Genomic DNA, 11,871 nt, shown 5'->3' on the forward strand with positions numbered 1-11,871 from the left:
CTCCGCCTCCCGGGTTCAGGCAATTCTCCTGCCTCAGCCTCCTGAGTAGCTGGGATTACAGGCACGCACCACCATGCCCAGCTAATTTTTTGTATTTTTAGTAGAGACGGGGTTTCACCGTGTTGACCAGGATGGTCTCGATCTCTTGACCTCGTGATCCACCCGCCTCGGCCTCCCAAAGTGCTGGGATTACAGGCGTGAGCCACCGCGCCCGGCTTTGTTTTTTCTTTTATTGTTAAGTTCTGGCTGTTTTTAAAATGCAGTGTACTGTCATGCAATTAGCAAACACATTCATACATGAGTAAAATATTTTTAAATTATTCTTGCCATTTTAAACATTTGACACCAGTCTTAGTTTGGACTTCTATAAGAAACTGCCATAGCCTGGGTGGCTTTAACAATGCACATTTCCCTTTCACAATTCTGGAGACTTAGAAGTCTAAGACCAAAGCACCTGCAGATTCAGTGTCTGGTGAGGGTCCACCTCCTGGTTCACAGGCAGCCAGCTTCTTGTATTCTTATATGGCAGAAGGGGTCAAGAACGTTCTCTGGGATTTATTTTATAAGAGCCCTAATACCATCTATTAGGGTTCCACCCTTATGCTCTAACCACCTCCCAAAAGCCCCACTTTCTAGTACCATCATGCTGGGGGTTAAGATTTCAATATATGAATAAGGCGGGTGGGCATGAACATTTATTGCAATGCCATGAACAGCTTTATTATATAAACAAAATATATGGATGTTGTTTCACTACATGCAACTTAAATGTGCTCAAAACATGTAGCATGTTCTTTATTGTCAATTACTCTATTTGAATGGTGAAAAAGAACTATATTCTGTAAAATGATAATAACACTATAATGTAGCTCACTTTAAAGAAAAAAATATTTTGTCCAAAATATGTTATAGAAACTTAAGAAAAAAAAGAAGGTAGTCTTATGTTGATATCATTTGGAGTATGGCAGATTTTCTAACTAAAGGATTACTTAAGGCAGTGAAAATAGTCCAAGTAAGAGAATAATTTTGTTTTATTTTCTATGGAGCCAGTTTTTTGGTGTTCCTTAGTCAGAATATAGTTTTTCTGCTGAAACAATAGGGCTTTTGCTGGGTCCAGTGGCTCATGCCTGTAATCCCAGCACTTTGGGAGGCCAAGACAGGTGGATTGCTTAAGTGAAGAAGTTCAAAATCAGCCTGGGAAGCATATTGACTTACAAAATAAATAAATAAATAAAATGCTGGGCTTGGTGGCATGTGCCTGTGGTCCCATCTACTCAGTAGGCTGAGGTAGGAGGATATTTGAGCCCTGGAGGTCAAAGCTGCAATGAGGCATGATTTTGCCACTGCACTCCAACCTGAACAAGAGAGCAAGACACCGTCTCAAAAAATAAGGGGGGTTTCCAAAAGTAAGGTAAAAGCAAAAGTAAAGTAAAGGGGAGCTTCTTATTTTTTTCTGATTTGGGCAAGGGTGGAATCCATGACAAGGAGGTTCATTTCTAGGCTTATAGCAGATATTAAGAATCAAAGCACAAAGTAAAGTTTGCTAATTTGCATGATCATGAAGTATGTATGAAGAACATGCACAAGAGAGGAACTGCAGATGCATAAACAAATAAAGACTCTACGGAAAGCAACACTCGCAGATTTATAGCAAGAGAAGTAAATCTCCAGGACTAATCCTATACCAAGTCATGACAGAGACAGTCTGTGATTTTCTGACCACATCTTTTGTATTTAGTCTCCAGTAGTATCAGCAACCCTAGGGTTTCCTAAGAAATCAGGCAGCTTCAGACGTCTTTGCCATTGTACATTTCCTTGTGTTTCATGTGCATTCCTCCGCCCTCCCTGTAGCTGGAGCATCCATTCAACAGTCTGATGGGAACTCCCAAAGCATAGGGACTGCTCAAGGGCTTCTCTAAATAATTGAGTCCTGAGCCATGTTCTCCATCCAAAATTTTGCATGAAAAATTGCAAAATTATAATTGACACATACTATGTTTAAAACACATATAACATGGCTGGGGTCTTTGCCCGCACCCAAATCTCACCCTGATTGTAATAATCTAAACCCCACATGTTGTAGGAGGGAACCAATGGGAAGTAATTGGATCATGGGGGTGGATCTTTCCCATGCAGTTCCCAAGATAGTGAATAAGTCTCCTGAGAGCCAATGGGTTTATAAAGGGGAGATCACCTGCACATGCTCTCTTACCTGCCACCATGTAAGATGTGACTTGTCCCTCCTTGCCTTCCACTCTGATTGTGAGGTTTCCCCAGCCCTGTGGAACTGTGAGCTAATGCAACCTCTTCCCTTTATAATTATCAAGCCTCAGGTTGTCTTTATCAGCAGCATGAGAACAGGCTAATACAATATATATTATGGCAATTTCATTATGTGTTTATAATTTTTAATTTCTAAATATTTTATTATATTCATAGCCAATTCAGATGCTGTATTTCCTTACTTTCATACTTGCTTAACCAATTTTCCATAATGATTTCTGAGAAAGCACAGCAGAGCATAACTAATATCTCAAAAGGAAAATTATACAATTCCTTTAAAAATTAAACCAAAACAAATAATAGTATATTGATATGGATTCACTGAGTGCATTTGATATAATCTATGCATCAGCTGTGGAAAGTTCCAACCACCACAGCCATGGCTAAAAGGGACCAAGGGGCACCTAGGGCCTTTGCTTCAGAAGTTACAACCCCAAGCCCTGACAGCCTCCACATGCTGTTGAACTGGCAGGTACACAGAAGTCAAAAATAGAGATTTGGGAACCTCTGCCTAGATTTCAGAGGATGTATGGAAACGCCTGGATGCCTAGGCAAAACTTTCCTGCAAGAGTGCGGCCTTCGTGGAGAACCTCTGCTAGGGCAGTACAGAAGGGAAATGTGGGGTTGCAGCCCCCACACAGACTCCCGACCGGGACACTGCCTAGAGGAGCTGTGAGAAGAGAACCATTGTCCTGCAGCTCCCGGAATGGTAGATCCACAGACAGCTTGTACCGTGTGCCTGGAAAAGTCACAGACACTCAACGGCAGGCCATGAGGGCAGCTAGGAGGGGTGTCTATACCCTGCAAAACCACATAGGCAGAGCTGTCCAAGACCATGGAAACCCACTTCTTGCATCACTGTGACATGGATGTGGGATATGGAGTAAAAGGAGATTTCACTGCCCTGCTAGATTTTGAAATTGCATGGGGCCTATAGCTGCTTTGTTTTGGCCAGTTTCTCCCATTTGGAATGACTGTATTTATTCAATGCTTGTACTCCATTGTATCTAGGAAGTCTTGCTTTAGATTTTACCAAGTCATAGGTGGAAAGGACTTGCCTTGTCTCAAATGAGACTTTGGGAGGCTGTTGGGAAGGCATGATTGGTTTTCAAGTATGAGGACATGAGATTTCACAGGAGTCAGGAGTGGAATAATATGGTTCAGCTCTGTGCCCCCACCCAAATCTCATCTTGAATTGTACTCACATAATTCCCACGTGTTGTGGGAGTGACCTGATGGGAGGTAACTGAATTATAGGAGCGGGTTTTTCCCATGCTGTTCTCATGATAGTGAATAAGTCTCACAAGATCTGATGGTTTTATAAGGTGGTGTTTCCCTGCGGAAGCTCTCTCTCTTTGCCTGCCACCATCTACATAAGATGTGACTTGCTCCTCCTTGCCTTCCACCATAATTGTGAAGCCTTCCCAGCCATGTGGAACTGTAAGTCCATTAAAACTCTTTGTTTTGTAAATTGCCCACTCTGGGGGAGGCCTTTAGTTGCAGCATCAAAATGGACAAACACAATGCTCTTTAACTCTTTGTAGACACTGACCTGAGTGAAGATGTGACAGGTCATGTCAGCTTCACTGCTGATGCTCTTTACTATTTACTTTCTAGGTTATTGGTTATTGTGCTTTCTGCTCAATAGCAATTACTCCTTCCTGGCTGATTTAGAACTCTGTGTAGAGAGCAGGCTTCCCCTCTCTCTCCTGTGCTTCAGCAGATCAAGTCTCAAATTCACCTCTGTGCTCTCTGCTTGGTGCCTCTCCCTACCTCTGCCTTTGGCTTCCTCATACTTTTCTCTCTGAGACTGAGGGAACTTCTGTGCATTTTTCATGAGAATCAGTGTGCAGAATTCCTGAGAACACCCCAGAAGGAAAGTGGTCAACACAGCCACAGACACTAGTTTAGTCATGCGAGGAAGAAAAATGAGTCAGGCCAGTCTTAAATTAGTTCCTGCTCTGTCACATCATAGGAGAGGTCACCAGGCAGCATAGATGTCTAGCTTCATCAGGGAAAATGAAAAGAACAGATGAGCCTGTTTGAAAGACTTGAAAGACTTAGAAACACATCAATACCTGTGGGAAATATTTTGATAAGAGGTGTTTCTGAAGCTGACTGTCTGATTTAAGAAGAAAAATATCTTGAAGACCAACTCTGAGTTTAGATTAATATTTTATAGAAAAATCTACTTGTAAACTGACATATATATATATATATATATAGTTATTTTTACAAAATTAGTTCATGTTAGCCTTCTTCAGAGAGATTTTTAGTTCTCAGAGAAAAATCTTCTCAAGTTTAACCATTGTATTGATGACCTTAAGTGAGCTTAATTTAATGATTGCATTTTTTAAAACTTTTCAAATCTATTCATTAAACCTATTATGTGATTACACTGAAAAATGAGTAAAAAATACTGTGCTATAATGCCTAAGTAGAACAATCAGAAAAAGGAAAATAAAAATAATTTCTGAATAACAACTTGAAAGTTTCAGTGGTATATTATTTATTTCTAGTTATTGTTTTTAAAATTTTAGTTTGTTTTCTACTACTTTAAATTTAGTCAAGAAATTTGAAAGGACCAATTATTAAGAAAAAAATCAGCTGCTCCTTACCTGTAAATACAGGTGATGATTAATTTCAAAAACATTTCAGATGTTTCTGGTGAACATTTTCTGTTAGGCACTATGCAATAAAATGGGCATTGAACAAATGCCTACTAAGGATTAAAAATATCTAGTAAACTAGTGATACCCAAGAGATTTGCATGTGGCAACACATGAGATTGAGATTGCTCTCAGGAAGAAGTCAGAGCCTCCGGAAAGCCTGTCCTTACATGGACACATGTTGGTCAAGAGGAACTCCAACAACTTTCACCTCTGAGAATCAACAAAAGAAGAATCTAGGATGGCCTTACAGCTATAGAAACTCCTTACAATATTGTGGTTTACAAAGGATATGAGGTTTGGGGGCAAACATCTCCTGCTTACTACTTTAATATTATGACCTTCTGAGTGGGTTTTCAGTAAATTACTAAATTTCAGTAAATCAGTAAATGCCCTGATACCTCACCAGCAAAATTAGGATAGTACCCTCTTGTTATTCTTGAGTCTGCCAAAATTTTGAGTACAAGATAGATTTCATTAGTGGAAGTTCCTATTGCTATTATTAAATTTCCATAATATATTTCACAATAAATAATGCATCACTTAGGTTACTGAGGTATCCTGACTCTATTCTGTTTATTTCTCCAATGACAGGACAGATACTTGAAAGCAAAGGCCCAATCCATCTTCCATTCCATTCCCCCACAGTACAGGTACTGTGTATAGTAAGTTGACATATATTTAAGTAGGTGAAAGTGTTTCACAGTGTCAAGTTCTGTACAAATGATGCCTAGAAAATCTTAGAAACGATTTGACTTTAGGAGAATTTGAGCCACCTACTTTGAGAGTACTTGTGCCCCAGGCCTTCTAGATGCCAAAAAGTTCTGCAGTGTTCCTTCCCATTTAGATGGCTCACTCAGTGGGAGCCATTGGTGTTTCTTCAAAGATCCTTTAATTCTCTTAAACATAAAACACTTTAGGTCCAACTGTGAGTCTTTTTGTCCTTTAAATCTAAGCTTCACCCAGAACTTACCTCACAGAAGAATTTGTCTTCAAGCCCATATGCACCCAATAATCAGAGATGACATGAACCCACCACCATGTTGCTGTCTTTAGTTCCTTGTCTCCGAGAGCTACTGGTTGTTCCTCTGACAAGCCACTTATATTTAATAACATGGGTGAACAAAAGACATAAAGGGATTAGAATTTGTGTTCCCCTTTCCAGATTTGGGTAAATATAATACTTAAGTCTCGATTATTATTTTAAAAAGTTAAATAATTTTACAAGCCAGAAATCAGAGTTGCTGTCATGATCAACTGATGACTGAGCTCTTGGATTTATTATCAAACAAACAGTCCGAGTGTTTGCCCTGAAGCACACTGGCCCCATGGGGGTTGGGGGGACTGTGAGGAGCAGTTCTCCTTTGGGTCACTACATAGTATCTTCCAAAAAAAAACTTTGAATGTGACCCCAAATCCCTTAGGATTATCACCAAGTGGGACCTAGAGTTGCACCAAATCTCAATTTTTGTTGTCTATTAACACTATGTTTTGAAATTTTTCCACACAAAAAAAATAGTAATTAAGGGTATACCTTGACTACAGTATGGAAAATAAAGGAATATGAGATGCTGTGTCAGGGTCGAGGTTTGAATCCTGGCTTCATCATGTATTACCTGGATAAACCATGGCACTTTGTCTACTTTTTCTGAGTCTGTTTTTACTCTGAAAGTTGAGCATGTGATGATTTTCCTCATGAGCTTTTTGTGGAATAATAATAGCAACAATAAAACAAAATATAAACAAAATTTACAAATTCAGCACACTGCTTTTCTCATGATAATTACCAAATAATTTTTCCTTCTTCTGTTAACAGAAAAGTCAGGATTTCCTTTTTATTTCTCCATTTCATTTCTCCATTTGCTTTCCATCTCTGTACAGCTTAGATTTTTGTTATATTTTACACAGACTTGAAAAGTTTCCTGACAATCCATCAGCTGGTCTTGATTTAATTCCCTCAAGTCAGAGAGCGTAAGTCTAATTTTTTTCCACTGGATTGTTGTTACATGTGAAGTTAGTTTTTTTTGTTATCCTCAGCCTGTTTTTCATCAAGCTAAGGGGTCAGAATTTCCTTAATCAGGTCTTAAAATATATGGTTTAAAATCTCTCACTATTGAAGCTATTTGAATTTGCACAGCTTTTGGTGTGCTGAGCTCCCTCTTACGAGTGTGGGCCAGAACTAGCGGAGGTATTCTGACAGGAGGCAAAAGGCACTTTTAATGACCTACAGCACCCACTCCCCTCCCTCCAGCCCAGGTATTTGTGGGCTGGTGAATGATGGAGACACATCAGAGAGGAGGAAAACATCTAATATACTGAAAAAAAAATCCAGTATAAAAAGTGAGATGAGTTCAAATCACCAGCAAGTGAATTTCAGGGCCTCTATTTATTCAGAGTAGGACAGAGAATATCAGTTTGAAAGAGACAAAGTGGATGTTGTCGATGGCATTCGCAAATTTGAAATCTCACTGAATTTTGAGCAAAATAAAAACCATTCACAGAGCACTCAGTATATTTAAAAGTTCTGCAACAGGTAAATAACTGAATGTGTCTAAGAATTTTTTTTTTTTTTTTTGAGACAGCTTTGCTCTTGTTGTCCAGGCTGGAGTGCAATGGCACAATCTCCGCTCACTCACTGCAACCTCTGCCTTCCGGGTTCAAGCGATTCTCCTGCCTCAGCCTCTTATGTAGCTGGGCTTACAGGCATGCACCAACATGCTTGGCTAATTTTGTATTTGCAGTAGAGATGGGGTTTCACCATGTTGGTCAGGCTGGCCTCAAACTCCTGACCTCAGGCAATCCACCTGCCTTGGACTTCCAAAGTGCTGGGATTACAGGCGTGAGCCACCACACCCAGCTGTCTAAGGATTTTCTAAGTGATAAAAACACCTAAGTAAAATTAATAGTTACTAGATCCATAAACAGAAACACACAAAAAAATGAGTAAACGTGTGTGTAAGCATGCATGCAGATGTTGCTGTGGACTTTGGTGAGGATACAGACACAGCACCCATGCATGGTCACACCTGACAGCCAGCCCTGGTGGAGCTGACGGAGAGGCCATCTGCCCCTCAGTGTTGCCCTAACCTGGCATGAAGATTTGAACAACTTTGCACTTGGAGTCATTCCAACCTGAGATTTACATTCAGCTGTTTCCAGGGGCAGGTGCATCGTGGCAAGTTTTTCAAAATATATGAGCTTCATTTTCACATACACACAATGGGATAGTAATATTGATCTAAAAAATCACTGAAAATTATGTACATATCACCTCTTCCATGGGGCCTCCCCTGTTGTAGACAAACCAGGGGAGGCCACCCATAGCTGGTCGTTAAGTGACAAGAGGACCTAGCATGTGAACATGTGAACATGGCATGTGAAGGCAGTCAACACCAAAAATCCACCTTATTTTTACTTTTCAAAAAAATTTCATGTTTATTTATTCTTTACAAACAACAAAAATTATTAATAGTTTATAATAATCCTTTCAAGCACTTCATACACAAGGCACTGCTCTGAATGCTGAGAGCACTGAGGCAAGCAAGACGGAGCTCCAGAGGGGCGACAGATAACAGACAGACGCATAGGAGGTGTTTGTATACTGATGAACCCAGTGAAGAAATGCAAGCCAGAGGTGATACTTTAAGAGATCAGAAGAAAGGAGGTGATACTCGAGATGAGACCTGTCTGGCAGCAAGAGTACCACCGCTGCAAACACTGGAGTTGGAAGCATGGCTGTGAAATATGCTCCATGGGCTCGCAGTTCATTGTGAGAAACAGCAAAGCTGAAAATGATACTAACAGTCCAAGGCCCTGTAAATGTGAATGAAGTGACTCTTGCTCATAGTGAACCCACGGGGACTGGCCATGCCAAAGGGAGTGTATGTTCACAGCTCATGGAAGTGCTGTGTGTGAAACAAGAACATACAACTAACTGAACCCGGGACAAAAGACCACGTCTTGTTTGTTAAGAGCCAGTGAAAAGAGGCAGTGAAAAAGGACAGACAGTTTACCCTGCGACCACGATGGGAAGGTAATTCATTCATAATTAGCTTGTTCCTTCTTCTCATCTTTAGAATGTGGATACTAATACACGAATCTCAACGTTATTTTACTGTGGACATTTACTAAGAAAATACCTATAGCATACTGTCCAATTTTAGATTTGTACATCATATTTACATATACACCTGTGTGCACATATATGTATGAGCCTGCACACTTAAACATACATAGACACATGTATACGTAATATATACATATGTAAAATATCATATATATTTTCATTGATGTGGCATAGTATGTAAACATGAATTCATATAGCAGGCCTGGAAATACGATGAGAAGGATGTTTTATTAAAAGCAAAGTTAGGTAGCTCAGTTTCATGAATCCAAATTTGACCATGTTATCTTAAACATTTTGTTAGTTTACCTGCTACTTTACAGATTATCCTTACAGATAATCCCTGCTACCTCGGGACATGGGATAACGGAGTTTCATTCCTATGTGGCTGATAAACACCAACAATTCTTTAATGATCCTTTGTAGTTACTATAATTTATATGATAACCCAGACCTATCATTTTACGTTTTCTTTTTATTTTTTGAGCATTAGTAAACATTTGTGACATAAGTGGAAAAAAATTGTGAAAAATAACCATGCCTTCAAATTATATAAAAATATTGTTAAACTTTCTGATTTTCCAGGTGATTTTACACAGATAGATTCAACATTAAATCCACACTGAGATAAAATGGACAAAATTATTAAGACATAATTATGTTTTTTGCTGCAGGGATAGTTATTTTGAATGGTAACCAAATTTGTGGGAATGCATAAAAAAAAGGCATGAGTTCATGACCAGACCCTTATAATACTTAGAAGATGGCAATTTCTGTGTAAGAAACCACACTGATTGTGCCCTTGAAACTGCTTCATTGTAGACGAAAAGTTGATGAAGAGATTTTATATGTACATTCTAGGTTCAGATCATTACTGGATGAATACATGAGGTTTTCTTGAGCACTTCAGGTCATTTTAACCTGAAAACACTTCACCGTGAACTGTAAAGAATTCTACAAAAAGGGTTTCAGACCAAGCTGGTGGCATGGCAACATGATTACATCATTGATCTAGCTGAATGACTGCAGGCCATTAAGAAAGAAACTCGTTCCTCTTGAACAAAATTAGCAAAACTCTTTAATTACTGATTAAAGATATAAGCAAGTGACATGGGTTAAATTTTAGCCTTGGGCTTCTTAATTTCCTTTCCTTGTAATTGGGAGGGTTCTATTAACAGATCTTTATTTTAAATGATTTTTTAGTCAAAGTCAAAAAAATGTTATTTAGCTTTTATAATCACACTATGTACATGTATAAACATGCATATGTAAAAAACATGCATATATATATACACAGAGACAGAGAACATACATATAAAACATGTAAATCAAAGAGAGCTTTAAATGAAATACAATAAAATAAACCAGCAGTTTTCTCTGGAGACTGAGATTATAAGCGATTTTCTTATTCTCCTTATAATTTGTATTGTCCTTTTACCTTAGTGAAGACATGTTACTTTTGTTACTTAAAATATGTAAATCCTATTATAATTTTTTTTCTGCAAACATATTCAGATTTTCCTTAGGTGCAGGGATTCTTCAGTGCTGACACTTCTAAAACAGCGTCACTGAGCTAACCCTTTCCTTGCTGTTGACATGTGTCACATCATATTAGTGGATAAAAATGCACCATTTCGGGCCGGTCGCGGTGGCTCACACCTATAATCCCAGCACTTTGGGAGGCCGAGGCGGGTGGATCACGAGGTCAAAAGATCGAGACCATCCTGGTCAACAAGGTGAAACCCCGTCTCTACTAAAAATACAAAAAATTAGCTGGGCATGGTGGTGCGTGCCTGTAATCCCAGCTACTCGGGAGGCTGAGGCAGGAGAATTGCCTGAACCCAGGAGGTGGAGGTTGCGGTGAGCCGAGATCGCGCCATTGCACTCCAGCCTGGGTAACTAAAGCAAAACTCCGTCTAAAAAAAAAAAAAAACAAAAAAGCATCATTTCTTGAAATTCAGCGTTTAGGTACATAATGTTTTCTAAGAATTAATAATTCTGTATCTTGCTTAAATTACTAGCAAATGTCCACTTTCTACCTCTCCACATCATTATATTTAAACTTAAGTAAAATATTCAGCTCCTAATAGGCATGTGATAATTCACCCTGTGTTATGCTAAATAATGTTTCTTTCATTGTTTAATTGCATGAGCTTTAGAAGTGTGTTTAACAGTAATAATCACTCTCCTAAGTGTAGAGAAAGTGGTTTGTATGGGAATCGCCTAAAGGCAGACACCAGTTAGAATATAAACACTTCATTTTTTTTCACTTGGTCGTGACACATCTATTTCTCTTGAGCTGGTATGGAATCCATGGATCACTGGGCATCTTTTCTGTCTATGGCTTGTTTCTCTGGATGTACTGCAATCTCCTCAGGGGAAAGGACCATAGTCCCTGCTCCTGGGCTTTCTGTCCCCAACACGGGGCACAGTGTTTCTCTCCCTGTCCTAGGAGAAGCTCGAAGAATGCTCTTGTAGGTATCTTTGTCTAGTATAATCCATTCTGGAAGCAAAACGTTTGACTAATTATTTCATTTTTGTACTTAGATTTTGGGGGGTCCCCCTGTGTGGCAGGCTAAGATTGTCCTCCATAGAAAGGAAGTTCACCCTTGTCTGGGGTCTGGGAATTTAGCTGGTGACCACATGCCAAGCTCCTATAAAATCTTCCCTGAATGGTAAGCATGGCTCACTGTGCCTGAACAGTGCACCCAGCACAGGCTATGCTTAGCTCCTGCTTTCTCTCTGGAGGTCTGGACATATATGTCCAGATCATATGGGTATGATCTGGACATATAT

At 39.4% G+C, this 11,871-nt stretch overlaps 1 pseudogene; it reads left to right on the forward strand.

Moving 5' to 3' along the window:
• LOC116562115 overlaps nucleotides 1-11,871 on the forward strand; it is an 83,798-nt pseudogene that overhangs the window by 752 nt on the left and 71,175 nt on the right.

Source organism: Sapajus apella, unplaced genomic scaffold (genome assembly GCF_009761245.1).
Source record: "Sapajus apella isolate SASKATOON/1434 unplaced genomic scaffold, GSC_monkey_1.0 scaffold31, whole genome shotgun sequence".
Classification (NCBI taxonomy): Eukaryota; Metazoa; Chordata; class Mammalia; order Primates; family Cebidae; genus Sapajus; species Sapajus apella.